The 13,832-nt window shown below is 46.3% G+C and overlaps 1 protein-coding gene across 1 annotated transcript in view; it reads right to left on the bottom strand.

Annotated features, from left to right (window-relative positions):
* The window catches only part of LOC132079943 (fibronectin type-III domain-containing protein 3a-like), a 39,581-nt gene extending 26,149 nt beyond the window's left edge, over nt 1-13,432 (bottom strand). Inside the window, 2 exon segments of the mRNA XM_059482849.1 lie at nt 8,729-8,819; nt 13,371-13,432. The gene's annotated coding sequence lies outside the window, so the exon portion shown is untranslated.
* Nucleotides 13,433-13,832: the final 400 nt, after the last annotated feature.

The raw sequence follows: 13,832 nt of genomic DNA, 5'->3' as shown, positions 1-13,832 counted from the left end.
GTCCCTCTCCAGCTCTCCTGGAGCCCCTTTAGGCTCTGGAAGGGGCTCTGGGGTCACTTTGGAGCCTTCTCCTCTCCAGGTGAGCACCCCCAGCTCTCCCAGCCTGGCTCCAGAGGGGCTCCAGCCTTGGAGCAGCTCTGTGGCCTCCTCAGGACTCTCTGCAGCAGCTCCAGCTCCTTCCTGTGCTGGGGGCAGCTCTGCAGGTGGGGTCTCACCTGAGCAGGGCAGAATTCCCCAGTTCCTCCTGCCATGCTGGGAACAGCTCTGGAATCAGGGGGTTCTGGGGGCCAGGGCAGTTCCAGCCTCTCCTCCACCGACATTCCCAAGTTTCACATCATCCCCAAAAGTCTGTCAGTGGTTCCAGGCCTCCTCTGAACCCTTGGATTTACCCCAAACCAAGTCAGGTTGGAGAGGCAAATGGTGCTGGGGGGGGTTGTTCACCCACAGGGAGATCTGCATCAAAGAGCTGCTGGGTCCCCAAAGCCACTTTATTCCAGCAAATCTCAGGAAGAGCAGCTCAAAGTGCTTTTGCTGTGGTCTGCTCTTGGCAGTGAGGGATTCATCATCCCCAGGAACTATTCAAGTGGTCAAGGAAAAAAAAAAAGAAAAAGGAAAAAAGTACAGTCCTGGGAATTCACAGGCTGCACTGCCATTAAAGATGAGCTAACACACTAAATCTTACATCATTCTAGACTAAAAATAAGCAAGAAAAATCCCATCTGGAAGCATTAAAGACCAGGCAAATTTTGTAATTTATAGGAAAAAACTGAAGTTTAGTGACTCATTAAATATGAATCAATAGCAGAACTTGTAGAGGTGTCTCTACAGCTTTGTCACCCTGTCCTGAAGATTTCTGAGTCAGTATGGAATTCAACAGATTACATTTTAGAAAGGTTACATTCTGCAAGGGCACTTCTGGCCTGATTCACTTTTTTTGCAGTGGTTTCTATTACACATCAGCTAAAGGTCACTCCCAAACCTGGGCTGAGCTGAGAGATGAATTCAGCCCACAGAGCCACAAAAAAAAAAAAAAATAAAATTGCATTAATCATCTCAGCAACAAACCTGGAGCTGGAAGAAGTGACAGTGGGTAACACATTTCTAAGTTAAATAGCTTGAGTTAGTTAAGTTAAATAGCTTTTGTTTTCAGAGATTATTCACTTATTATTTTGTTTTCAAAGATTATCTAAAAAGCAGAAACACAGTAATTATTCACCATAAAACATATTTAACATATTTTAAAATAAATACATCAAATACATATTGTAAGAACAGCCCCTGAGATGTGTTCTGGACTAATTCAACAATCTCATGTAACATAGTCCTGTTCCCATATTCAAAAGAAGGCAACATTTTCCAGGGACACTCCTCCAAAAGCTTCTAAGAAAAACAGAAAATCTCCAGGACTGCCCTTGCAGCAAACAATTCCTGTCCCCAGAGCTGGGCCTGACCTCACTTCCTGCTGCAGCAAAAATTCCAGCTGAGCTCTGCAAGGCTCCAGCATCAACCTCCTTTGGGTCCAGCCCAAACTCCAGCTGAGCTTTGCAAGGCTCCAGCATCAACCTCCTTTGGGTCCAGCCTAAATTCCAGCTGAGCTCTGCAAGGCTCCAGCATCACCTCCTTTGGGTCCAGCCTAAATTCCAGCTGAGCTTTGCAAGGCTCCAGCATCACCTCCCTTGGGTCCAGCCTAAATTCCAGCTGAGCTTTGCAAGGCTCCAGCATCAACCTCCTTTGGGTCCAGCCCAAACTCCAGCTGAGCTCTGCAAGGCTCCAGCATCAACCTCCCCCCAGTTCCAGCCCAGAACAGCCCCTGGAGCCTGGCCAGCCCCCAAGGAACACTCAGTGCTCACTGATTCCAGCTCAGATTCCATGGAAAAGCCTCTGCAGCTCCCTGGTTGCTCCCGAGGGCTGGCTGATATGGGATCATCCAACCTTAAGTCTGGAAAACATCAGGGGTTCACAGCAGACAGCTGGAAATGTTAAAATTCACAGAATTCCCACAATGACCAGGTTGGGAGAGACCTTAAAGATCACTGAGTCCACCCCATGCCCTTGTCTCCAACCCAACTGCCTCTGATAGTTGGGTCCCAGGTGGAATAATGAGTAATTCCAGGGCATGGGGGCAGTTACAGATAAATTATTGGAGTTGGGGATCTCAGAGGTCTTTTCCAGCCATTATGACTCCATAAATGTTTTGTAAACCCCTGGGAAGAGCTCCCAGCATCCCTGAGCCTCTTTAGCCATTTCCAACAGGCAGCTCAGGAGGAGGCACCATCAGCTCTGTCACTTCCACTTCAATGACACAGGAGAGGCAACTTCAAAACTGTCACAGCAATATCTGGAGAAAGGTTCTGGCCAGAAGAATCTTCCTGGACAAACACATCACTCCTGTTTTATCAAGAGTTTTTGGAGCAGTCAGCACTCATTTACAATCTCCAATTTACAGACATGTTTCTCTTTAGGCACTGACAATGAATTTGCCAGTATTTACTGCAGACATGGAAGAACAAAAAGGTTGTGTATTTCTTAATGGTGATATAAAAGATATAAGAAAAATTTAATAAACTGAAAAAAAAAATCACTGGAATTGTATCCTTTAGTCATGTTATCTGCTGTGAGATTATCTCTTGTGCAAATGTGTAGCAGTATTACAGATTTAGTGAGTTTCAGAGTTCCTGTTGTCTCACATTAAAGTATTTTCCTATTGTATTAAAAATCTCTCTCCAGAAAGATCTCTGACTTTAAATGGGGGGAACACTGCACACAGGCATGGATCAGCTTTATTCCACTGTCCAGAGAAGAAACCAAACAGATTTCATATAAACAGTGAAAAATAAGTTTATAAACCCAGACAGAAGCTGTCCCAAAGGCTGGATTCTCATTACAGTAAGTGCTGGATTTAAGATGAGAAAGTTCCTATTCTAAGGAGCTTATTACTTAAATAGAGACTTTATTTTTTTTTCTTTTTTAAATACAGCATGCCTGAGTTAGAAAGAACAATGTGTCCAGGAAGAAGAGCCTGAAATTCAGCAGAGACTTCCTGATTTCCAGGTTCAGTGCCTTATGCAACCTGCCAGCCTGATCCTAAATTTTCACTTATTGCAGGAAGTAAACTACACTAACATTGCTCTTTACTAAAAGCAGAATTGTATAAAGAGCTAAAGCTTGACTTACACCTTTTTATACTGACAGAATCACTAATTAGTATTATAAATATTATATAACACATAAAAGTATAGCAACTATATTTTCTCTGAGCAGGGGGAAAACCCCATGTTTTGGGGTTTTGATAAAGAATATTATTTATTACTGTCATGCCTTAAAATCCAGATCTCCTACAAACTGAAGTTCTGAGTATTTTACACTCCACTGTCAGCTCAATTTTCCATCACTCATCTCCAAAGGCTGTTAAAAAGAACAACCACAGAGCCATCCCAAAGCCATCCCCAACCTCAGGCTAAGGAATAACCTTGTCAAAAAAATCCAACCTTAATTATGATTCCTAAAAAACCCAGATACGCCCCATGCAATTCTACAGCAGAAAAACCTGGGGAAATAAGACCCAAGCAGCCCTCTCCCACCCAAACTTTTCCAATAAACAGAATTAACAAGGTGTTGAAGGTACCATCCCACTCCTAAAATAGTTTGTGCCCCAGGACCACACGTGAGACCTGCAGGATGGACTGGCTTTACTTTGGGCAAGATTAAGGCAAGGAGAGATTTAACAGAAGCTCAGTTACAACCTGAGCTCTGCAGGGACCACCCCTGCTCCATAAGTCATCTGTTCCCCACTAAATCCATGTTTTGATTAAAATCCTGGAAATCATTTCTAACGGCCCCCAAGGGAATTGGGCCACAGCATCTTGTGGGAAGTTTGGCTTCCAGCCAGGAGGGCAACACAGCCTTGAGCCTGAAAATGTCCATTATGAGTTACTCAAGAAACGGGCTCAAATATTCTGAATATTGACAGAGCCTGCCTGAAAATATTCCTCATGATTTACCCAAGAACTGGGCTCAAATATTCTGAATATTGAATGCCTGTCTGAAAATGTCCATTATGAGTTACTCAAGAAACGGGCTCAAATATTCTAAATATTGACAGAGCCTGCCTGAAAATATTCCTCATGATTTACCCAAGAACTGGGTTCAAATATTCTGAATATTGAATGCCTGTCTGAAAATGTCCATTATGAGTTACTCAAGAAATGGGCTCAAATATTCTGAATAGTGGGAGCTCACCTGAAATGTCCTTCAATGACTTATCCAAGAAATGGGATCAAATATTTTGTCTATTCAGAGCCTGATCCAGGGGTGGCTTTGACCCAGGTGAGGTCTGTGACCGCAGAAAAGCTTCTTGGAATAGGAACTTTCTCATCTTAAATCCAGCACTTACTGTAATGAAAATCCAGCCTTTGGGACAGCTTCTCTCTGAGGTTATAAACTTGTTTTTCAATTGTTTATGAAATCTGTTTGGTTTCTTCTCTGGAGAGTGGAATAAAGCTGATCCATGCCTATGTGCAGTGTTCTTCCCATTTAAAGTCAGTGTGAGATCTTTCTGGAGAGATATTTTTAATATAATAGGAAAACATTTTAATACGGGGTCACAGATCCCATATTGGACCTCACCAAAATTCCAGACACTAGGACAAGGCTCCCACACTCTGCTCCAAGCCTTTGTTTGGATTACAGGAGGATTTTTAATTTACTATTAACACTCATCTCTCAGGCCGGAGATGTCAACTCTTCTAAAACTCTCCCTGGAGGAGGGCTAAGACTGGGATGGAATCCCTCATTTCCCAGACACCAAAACCCCTAAAACACCCAGGACCAGCAGCTCCAACCCAGGCAGGCCACAGGAGCTCTGCCCCAGGGATGTGATCGACTTTCACCCCGGCTCACCCTGGCCGTGGATCGGGTTCCTGGGGAGTGTGCCAGGAAAACCATCACACACAATTGTCCCCTGCACTCCAGGATTGTTTTCCAGCCTGAAACTCCATCCCTCAGCATTCCTGTGCCCACCCTCCAGCCTTACACCCACGTTTTTCCAGGCTCCCTGCTGCTCTTCCCAAAGGAAACTGGGCAGAAAAGCTCTGTCGGTGCCCAGAGTGCATTAATTTGATTTCAGCTGTTATCTAATATTATGCTCACGTTAAGGCCATGCTTGCCCTCAGAATCATTCATTTAGGAGGCCTGTAAAATTGGCAAGAACAGTTTCTAGAATGCAAACATGACATGACTTTTAGATAAATATCTTCCTTTGTTGTTTTAGTTCTTTTATGGCTTTTCTGTTATTGCCAGAAAAGCAGAGTTGAATCCTGAGCACTTGTGTGTGCTTCCTAAGTGAGCAGTCCCATAAACCAAAATCCAGGAGTTCCTGAAAGGTCCCATTCCTGTCCTAATCCCAATCCTGCTTCTACAAATATTCAGAGAATGGTGCACCTCAAAGGACTGAGCCATTAAGGTGCTTCATTCTTATTTCAGCTTAAAAAATAAAGGGATTGTGAATTTTCTAGCTGCAAAAATGCTGCTACAAAAATAAAAAAAAGAGAGAAAATAATAAAAATAATTAAACATAAAATATCTTTTTTTCCACCTGTTAGGAAGGTGACATTTACTAGAATAAACTAAGGTGCTAATTTTAACATCTTAATGCTACATGAAACAAAAACTTTCAAGCTTAGATAAAAAAGCCTTTATTAAATGCAATTTAACAATAGGCTTGTATAAAATATGATTTTCCAAGTGTAAAACTGTGAATTTAAAATATTATTCTGGTTTTTTTAGGCCTTGAAGCAAACCAGTTTATTTACACATTAACCATATACTATGGAAATTCTATATCCAAATGGTTCTCTAAATCACTTGGAAGCTGTGGAAGCAACAGACACCACAGTCCATGGAAAAGAAATCCAAAAAACTTCTGCCCAGAGGCACAAGACAGAGAACAAGCCCTTGTGTGTGCCTGGAATTCTCTCTGGGGCCTGAACTGGTCAGCAAAAAGGCAGCTGGAATTCCCACCTGGAAGTACCTGGGCAGATGAAACAAAGTACCTGGAAGAGCTGGGCAGATGAAACAAAGAGTTTCCAAGTGTGCCAAGGTTTGCCAGCTGGGAACTGCAAGTTCCTACAGGGAGCTGCACCCTCTCCCAAGGCTCTGAAACCAGGAGAAGGATCTGCATAACTGAGCACAGCTGCTGTCCATGGGACACATTTGTTTTGTAGTGGAAGGTAAAATTGAAGGCATTTTATGATCATTTTTTTCCTTGAAAATAAAAAAAGTTCTGCCCATTTACCAGACTCCAGGGGAAAAGTTGTGGAAAAGTCTGGAAGCAACCCAGAGGAATGGCTGCTGTGTGTGCAGACACGTTCCCTCCAACAGGAACACATCATTCCACAGCACCTTGTTCATGCCAGTCCCTCCCTCCGGCCAGCAACACCCAGCTCATGGCAAGGAAGAAATATTAAAGTATTTTAAAAGCTTTTTTTAGAATCTTCCATTCAGAACCAGGAAAAGTGAGGGATTTAAGAGCACCCAGAGCTTGGCTGCTCTGCTTTGTCCTGTGCCATGTGTGTCCAAACCTGGATGAAACCTCCTGGGATTGAGCCAGGAAAGCACCAAAACTGAGCCCATTTTAGTGCCAGAGCTGGGTGATACCTCCATGAATTTGGGAGCATTATGGGATGGCAGACACACACTGCTGGTATGAGACAGAGGTGATCCAAAAGCTCTTTCCCAAATGCTTGAATTCCCCATCTCCACTGATTTATTTACTTTAAACTCAGCTCAGGGAGGGCAATGATGCAGATTATGGAAACGTTTCCAGGAGAGGCTCCTACCATGAGACAGCTCAGAGCAGTCACCTGCTGCCTAATCCAACAAAACAGGAGGAAAATCAGCATTTCACAGGTGGAACAAACAGGATTTGCTCCCAGGTTTCTGCAGCTCTGCTCTGCAAATCACCAGTGCTGGATGCAGCACAAACAGGCCTCTCTCATTTAACAACTCTCTTAAACCAGGACTTCAAAACCAAGCAGAAAACCCCAGCAAAAGCAAAGGATTTCTTCAAACTGGAGCAGATTGAGCAAACTCTGAGCAAGGAGGAATTATTTTGATACAGCAGCCGCAGACTTTTCCTTGCACAACACCAGAGGTTGGGGCTGTAACACTTTAGCTCAGCACTGGGTCAAATTAGGCTGGTTAGAACAGGTTATGCTTAAACCCAGGGCTAAAACACACCAACAAATGGCTGCAATTACCACAGCTGAGCAGTCTCGTGGCATCAGACCATGTGCATTTCTTTAGTTCATGGAAAATGCAAGGGAAAAATGCAAGTGTGAGATCATCCCCATGAGGCTGGAGCAGGAACATTTCCCCCAGCCTGGGTGAGTGGCCAGGACCAGCACAGAATCACTGCCACAGCTCAGCTGATGGCAGGGAGCACGCTGAAATCATTCCTTTCTGTACCTGAGCTTTGAATATTGATTTGCAAACCAATGAACATGCTGGAAGTTTGGAGATTGAATCACATTTTTATGGAACTGCCTAAGTAGAAATTATCAATTTTGAAGAACCTAGGGATATTAGTTTATGTGAGTTTTTATCAAGTTTATATTTTAAGAAATGCTGGCATTAAAAAGGAAAATGACAATTTATAATACACCAAAAGTCTGTTTTCATAATATCTTCCAAATCTGAATAGTTCCTCTAAATAATTCTCACCCCTCACACTGAAATGGACAAAAATACACACCTGGTTGACATGATAAAAACTTTTTTTTAAGCAGAATCTGCTTAAAACTGACATGAACATCTTACAAGTCCTTCAGGAGCATAAAACTCCTCCCATGCAAACATTAAACTGCCTTCACTCCTGACTGGAGATGACAAACCCAAGTGACACCAACGGGCACTTTAATACCTCACTCAGCAGAACTGAAAGCAAATTATTCCCAAGGAAGAGATATTAATGCTGAAGTTATTTAATAAAGGGCATGGAAGAGCAGATGAGAAAACTTCATCTGAATTTATAAACCCGATTTAACCTGGTTAAATGCTTTCCCTCCCAAAACACCTGTACAGATCCAGGGAATGCAGCAGGATTATCACTTCTTTCTTTATCTCTTATATTAAATCCATCTGCTGATTGTGTTTTGCTTTCCAGCACTCATCCCCAAGGTTTTGACAGATTCCCTTCTGCTTTTCCAGCAGATCAGTTCCCTGACCTGAGCAGTTCCATGAGAAGGAACTCAGTTCCATGATCTCCAATTAAAACCAAAGGATCTGAGCAAGGCACTACCAGAACGCTATCACCCACTCCAGCTGTTCTCTACACAGGAAATGCACTTGGCTAAAAACAGAATTTACTTTCTTTATCCAAAGCCAATTATGCAATTCTCTCCAAGAGAAAACTTCCAGCTAAGTGGGTGAAGGGAGAAGAAAGAGTAAGAAATGTGAAAATAGAGATAAGGCTGCCACCTTACAAAATCAATAATGTTTCTGTGGAACCTGAAACCTTTCTTACCTCAAGAACTCAATCAGTTCTTCCTTCCCTAATTCATTTTTTCCACTTGGTAAGAACTTGTCCAGAACTTTCTTCCAGAAAAAAAAGAGTCCTAAGTTTAGAGGTCTGTCAAATACATTCATTTCAACTTAAAGTGTTACTTAGAGACTTAATGAGAAAATAAACACTTCATAAAACCTGGGAGAATCCTAAATTCTGTGTAATTACCGTTGTCACTCTCCTGACTTGGAATTCCTCCTGGTGAGTGTTCCAGTGCCTGCTGCAGAGTGAGCAATGTGTGCTGTCCTCAGGCTTCTTTCTGCAGGCAAAAAAACCCACATTTTCATGTTAGTGCCTTGGCAAACATGAAATGCAAAGAAAAACAAGCTGCAGGGAACACCAGAGATCCATGGAAAGAGCAGGATCCAGGAGGGGCAAGCAGTGGTGACTCCACTGAGGAGTTCTTTGGATGTAACTGGATTTATTTGGTTACCTATAATATACCTGTTCTACTCCTCTGCATGGCAATAGAGACAGAAAAATTCCAAACATCCCCAAATTTAAATTGTCATGCACACATTTCCCTTCTGTTACAGGACATAAAAAGACATAAAATGTACACAAAGCTGGAAATACAATCCCAGTTGCTGTTACAGGGCAGCACAGCTTTAATCTAAAAACTGCTCCACTAAAGATGCTCCAGCAGAAGGAAACTAAAAGCTCCAGGAGTCGTTAAACCACCTCAGATGTTGTATTTAATAATGTAAAAATCATCACCTTTCTCAAGGTGCAGCCAGCACTAAAACACTTCCTAAAATATCTGCACACTGAGCCCTCTTTTGGTCCTCCAGACACAGGAAGGTTTTGCAGGGATCAGTCAATCCCCAGTGTTGTTCTTCACAGAACTATTTAGGTTGGAAAAGGTCTCTGAGATCATCAATTCCAACCTGTGCCAGACCCCACTTTGTCACAGCCCAGAGCTCTGAGTGCCACCTTGTCCTGCCCTGGACACCTCCAGGGATGGGGACTCCAACCCTCCCTGGCATTCCCTTCCAATGCCTGGCCACCCTTTCCATGGAGAAATTCCTGCTGAATCTCTAAAGATAAGGCCCAGGCAGGTGCAGAGTGTTCTGCAGTTTTACTGGAGCTCCCACACAGCAATCCATTGTCATTGTCACCAAAAAGGTGACACTGTCTTCAGGTCACACTGATGACATCACCTGAAGACGCTTCTGAAGTCACAACCTAACAAATGTTCCTCCTGAGCTACTTTAAGTGAGACACTGGAAAAATATTGAATATAAAGCATCAGGGCCCAGAGTGAATCTTGGGCAAAGGGAGGCATTTTCCACATCAATCAAGATCCTGGGAACAAGGGGAGATTTACATTAGGATTGAAAGGGCCCAAGGGCTGGGAGCCAGTGGTCTGTCTGTGCTGGTCAATACACAGACAGGATTGTGTTAGCACCACTGAAAGAATAAATTATCGCTGCTTTTACAATAAGCTCTTCAAGAATGCAATAAAGAGTTCAGTGTGTGCTCCTCACTCAGGAATCCAAAACTTTTCAGTGAAGGTCTGGCTTGCAGCAAAGATAACAGCTGAAAACCAACCATCTTGACCTTGGGAAGCTTCATGACAATGTGCTAAAAACAGGTGAAAAAATGCACAGGTTCCTGCTTCCACATCCCCCAGCCTTGAGACCAGAGCCTTGAGCAAGCCCAGGTTTAAATACTGAGAGTTCAGCCCTGATGCTTTCAGACAGAACAAAATTAGAAGTGAGAAATGTTATTTTTTTCCCTCAAGCCTCTTGTAGGATTACTAATAATGAGGTTTTCTCATCTGCTTTCAGAGATAATTTTAAAATTCTTCTCTGATTCAATGAAATCATGACAGGAAATTAAGAAAATATGGAAGCAGGGAAAGAATTCTTACAACATTTCATAGCAGCCCCTGACTTTGATGAACAATATTATAAGAATGTCTTCCCAGGCACGTATTTCCTTCTAAATCTGACAAGTTTCCCAATTGTGGAAATAGCAAGTCACCAAATAAAAATGCTGCTCTTTCAAGCTTAAAAGATAAATTTTAACTTGCATGAAATTCACCCAAGGCCAGGCAGAACGGGAGCAGAACACTGGAATTTTTCCTGTCTGCACAGTCCATATGAAATATTTGTTTTTTTAAGGACTCACCAAACCTTTCCTAAAAATAACCATAAAAGATGACAATTGTTGGCAGGGGTGGGACAAGCCCCACAGTTAACAGGATGCCAATGCCAGCCTCCAAAAATGACAATCAAAAGGTCATGAAAAGAGTTATACAGAACATTTATATCCAGATTTGGTGTCAGTGCAACATCAAAGAGAGATGCATTTTGTGATCAAGGCTTGTGGCAGGAAATGGATTTGTGTAGACAAAGTTATCTTTATTCCCTCTCAAGGTGAATCCACCAGGAGTTATTGTTTTAAACCATTCTAACATCCAATTCCTCAAAACCACTGAAGAAAATGAACAACCAAACCAAATTACCACCAAAAATCAGCTGTCCCAAGAGAAGAGCAGGGCAAGGTGGGATTTGTGCACAAGGAGCTGAAATTATTCCACTGCATTGTCAAAGTGCTGCTCCATTCCAGATGAAGCCAAGTTTTCCAAAAACTTGCTGCAACAATCCTGAGCTACAGCTGAGTGAGTAACTTGTAAGAGCTTGCTCCAGGAGCTGTGTGAGCCATCAGTCCCAGCCCTGTTTATCCACAGCCCCGTGAAGGATCCCAAACTGAGATCTGGGATCCAGTGAATCAGTTCAGCTCTCTAGAAAATGAGATTTATTTGATCCCAGCTGAGAACAAAAGATTCCCAGACAACAACAGTGCTCCAAAACTTTCCAAGATTTGGAAACAGGAAGGTAAAAAGCCCGAAGAGAGAGGAGAGTGTAATAGCTGGCTGCTTTTCAACACCCATGATCACACACTGAGCCCTGAGAAAGTCAACATCTTTCCTATTTTACCACCTTATCCTCTTTCACAAATTAAATAAACCAAGGGAAGGAATGTGAGTGTGGGAAGCAACTCGGGCTGTGCTTACTTACACAGATACTGAACCAAACACAAAGTACTTTCTTCTACACTGCATCTTAACTCCAAGGTCAATTTATTGGCTTAAAACACAGAGAGGATGCTTCCCTGGTTCAAATGCTAATCTGAGGCTCAGGAAATCTAGATTCAATTCCCTGCCTCACCACATCCTGTGCGACCTTGGGCCATAAATATTTCGGTGCCTCAGTCTTTCCATCTGTGACTGAGACAGTATTTCCCTATTGAAGGCAGTGCTGTAAAGATAAATACATTAGGAAAACATCAGGAATCACATACGTGCAGCGGGCTGCTAGGGAACTTATCTGTGTGTCAATATTCCCAATCAGGCAGCAGGGAAAGCCAAGGAAGGGCTGCCAATGTGAAAAAAATTAACTAGCACGGGACAGAGAGAAGACAAAGTAGCAGCAGAATGGACAGAAACTGACACCTCAATTATTAATTACAGAAAATTTCCATCATTCCAACCAAGTTTTAAACAGAAATGAAACTCAGGAACCAGCTGGGCAAGCTGCTGAAGGGAGCAAATACACCTGCCAGCAATGCATTATTGCCCTGTTTTCAGAGATTATCACACAAAACACTTCAGATTTGAGGTGGCAGAGGGGCTGCTGAGTTTGGGGGCACAGAATCCCTGGGGACTGTCCCCGAAGGGAAGCACCCGCTGCTGGAGTCCCCAGCCCTTAGTGAGACACACAAACAGCAGCGTGACCCCAGCGGGGTCCGCACTGCCGCTGCCCCAGGGCGGACAGGGGGACACAGCGGGAAGGGGAGGGCAGAAGATGGTCAGCAGGCAGGCAGGGGTTGACAGCAGTGACCTCCCCCTGCCCCAGCCCAGGAGGACGCGGGGGAGGTGTCTGGGACCGGAGCTGCGGAGCAGCCAAGGGGAACAACTACAAGGCTACGTGGCATTCGCAGGCAGCGGCTGCCGGGGAGAGAGCACGGGGGGGCGGCCAGGGGGGACCTGGGGGGGACGACGGCACATCGCAGCCCCTCCGGCCCCGCGGAGCAGCAGCACAAGGAGGGGAAAGGGAAAGAAGGAGACGGAGAATTCGAGCGTGGGGAGCGGAGCGGGAGCGGGCTGGGGGAAGCGCGACCCGCGGTACGGGCTGGCATTAACCCCATCCGGACGGGCTCAGCCAGGAGCCCCCGCTCGGCCCGGCACGGTCCGGCCCCCGAGCACCGGGAGTCCCTTTAGGAGCGGCTCCCCAGAACCGCTGTCCCCGAACCCGCCGGGTCCCCTGGGGGGATGCCCGCGCTCCGGAGGGCAGCGCACCCGGACAGATCCCGAACACCCTGAACCCTGCCTGTTCCGCACCCCGGGCACCCCATCATATACCCCGCACCCCATCCCATCTCACCCCATCCTATCCCAGGCACCCCATTCCATTCCATTATATTCCATCCCACTCCATTCCATCGCAGGCACCCCATCCCATCCCGCTCACCCCATCCCACCCCACGTCCCGGGACACCGGATCTCCCGGATCCTGCCCCCACCTGCCCCTTGCGCCACGTCCACCCCGAACGTGTCCCACAGGCCGGGCTGTCCCCCGCCTCAGAACCCCGTCCCCAGGGTCCCGCCTGTCCCTCCGGCCGCCCCCGCCCGGCTCCGCGCCGCCTCCCGCCCTCCGCTCCGCGGGGCTCCGCTCCCGGCACTGCCCACCGCGCCCCGGCTGGGCACCGCCGCTCTGCGCCGCCCCGGGGAGCAGCGGAGCCCGGGGAAGGAGCCCCGGGGAGCGGGCGGCGGCGGTGCCCGTGCGCTGCCCCCGGCACTGACCGTGTGCCCCGCGGGCTCCGCCGCTTCAGCGCCCGCCGCCCGCCCGCGCCGCCATCATGGAATGCGCGCACCGCGCCTGCGCCGCCGCCGGCCGGGGGCGGGCGGGCGCGCCAAGCACAGCCCGCGCGGCTCCGCGGCTGCCGGACACCGTGCCCGCCGAAAGCTGCGCGGGGGGGCGGCCCCGGCGGGCCGGGCTGGTGGCACCTGGGGTGGGTGACATGTCTGGGCACTGTCTGTCTCTGCCGGACACCGCCGCCACCCCCGGGCACTGCTCGGCACCTCTGGGCACTGTCCCCATGTCACTGTCTGTCCCCCTTGGCCATTGTCACCCCCAGGCACTGTTTGTCACCCCTGTGCTCCCCCTGTGTCACCGAACCTGTCCCGTCCCCCTCAGGGATCTCCAGTCTCCATCTCCCGGATGAGCGGGAGGTTTCCCACTTTGCACATTGCACCCCACAATTT

The sequence above is a fragment of the Ammospiza nelsoni genome, chromosome 15 (genome assembly GCF_027579445.1).
Source record: "Ammospiza nelsoni isolate bAmmNel1 chromosome 15, bAmmNel1.pri, whole genome shotgun sequence".
Classification (NCBI taxonomy): domain Eukaryota; kingdom Metazoa; phylum Chordata; class Aves; order Passeriformes; family Passerellidae; genus Ammospiza; species Ammospiza nelsoni.
Note: the sequence above shows the minus strand (reverse complement) of the source record. Positions and strands in the feature narration are given on the sequence as shown.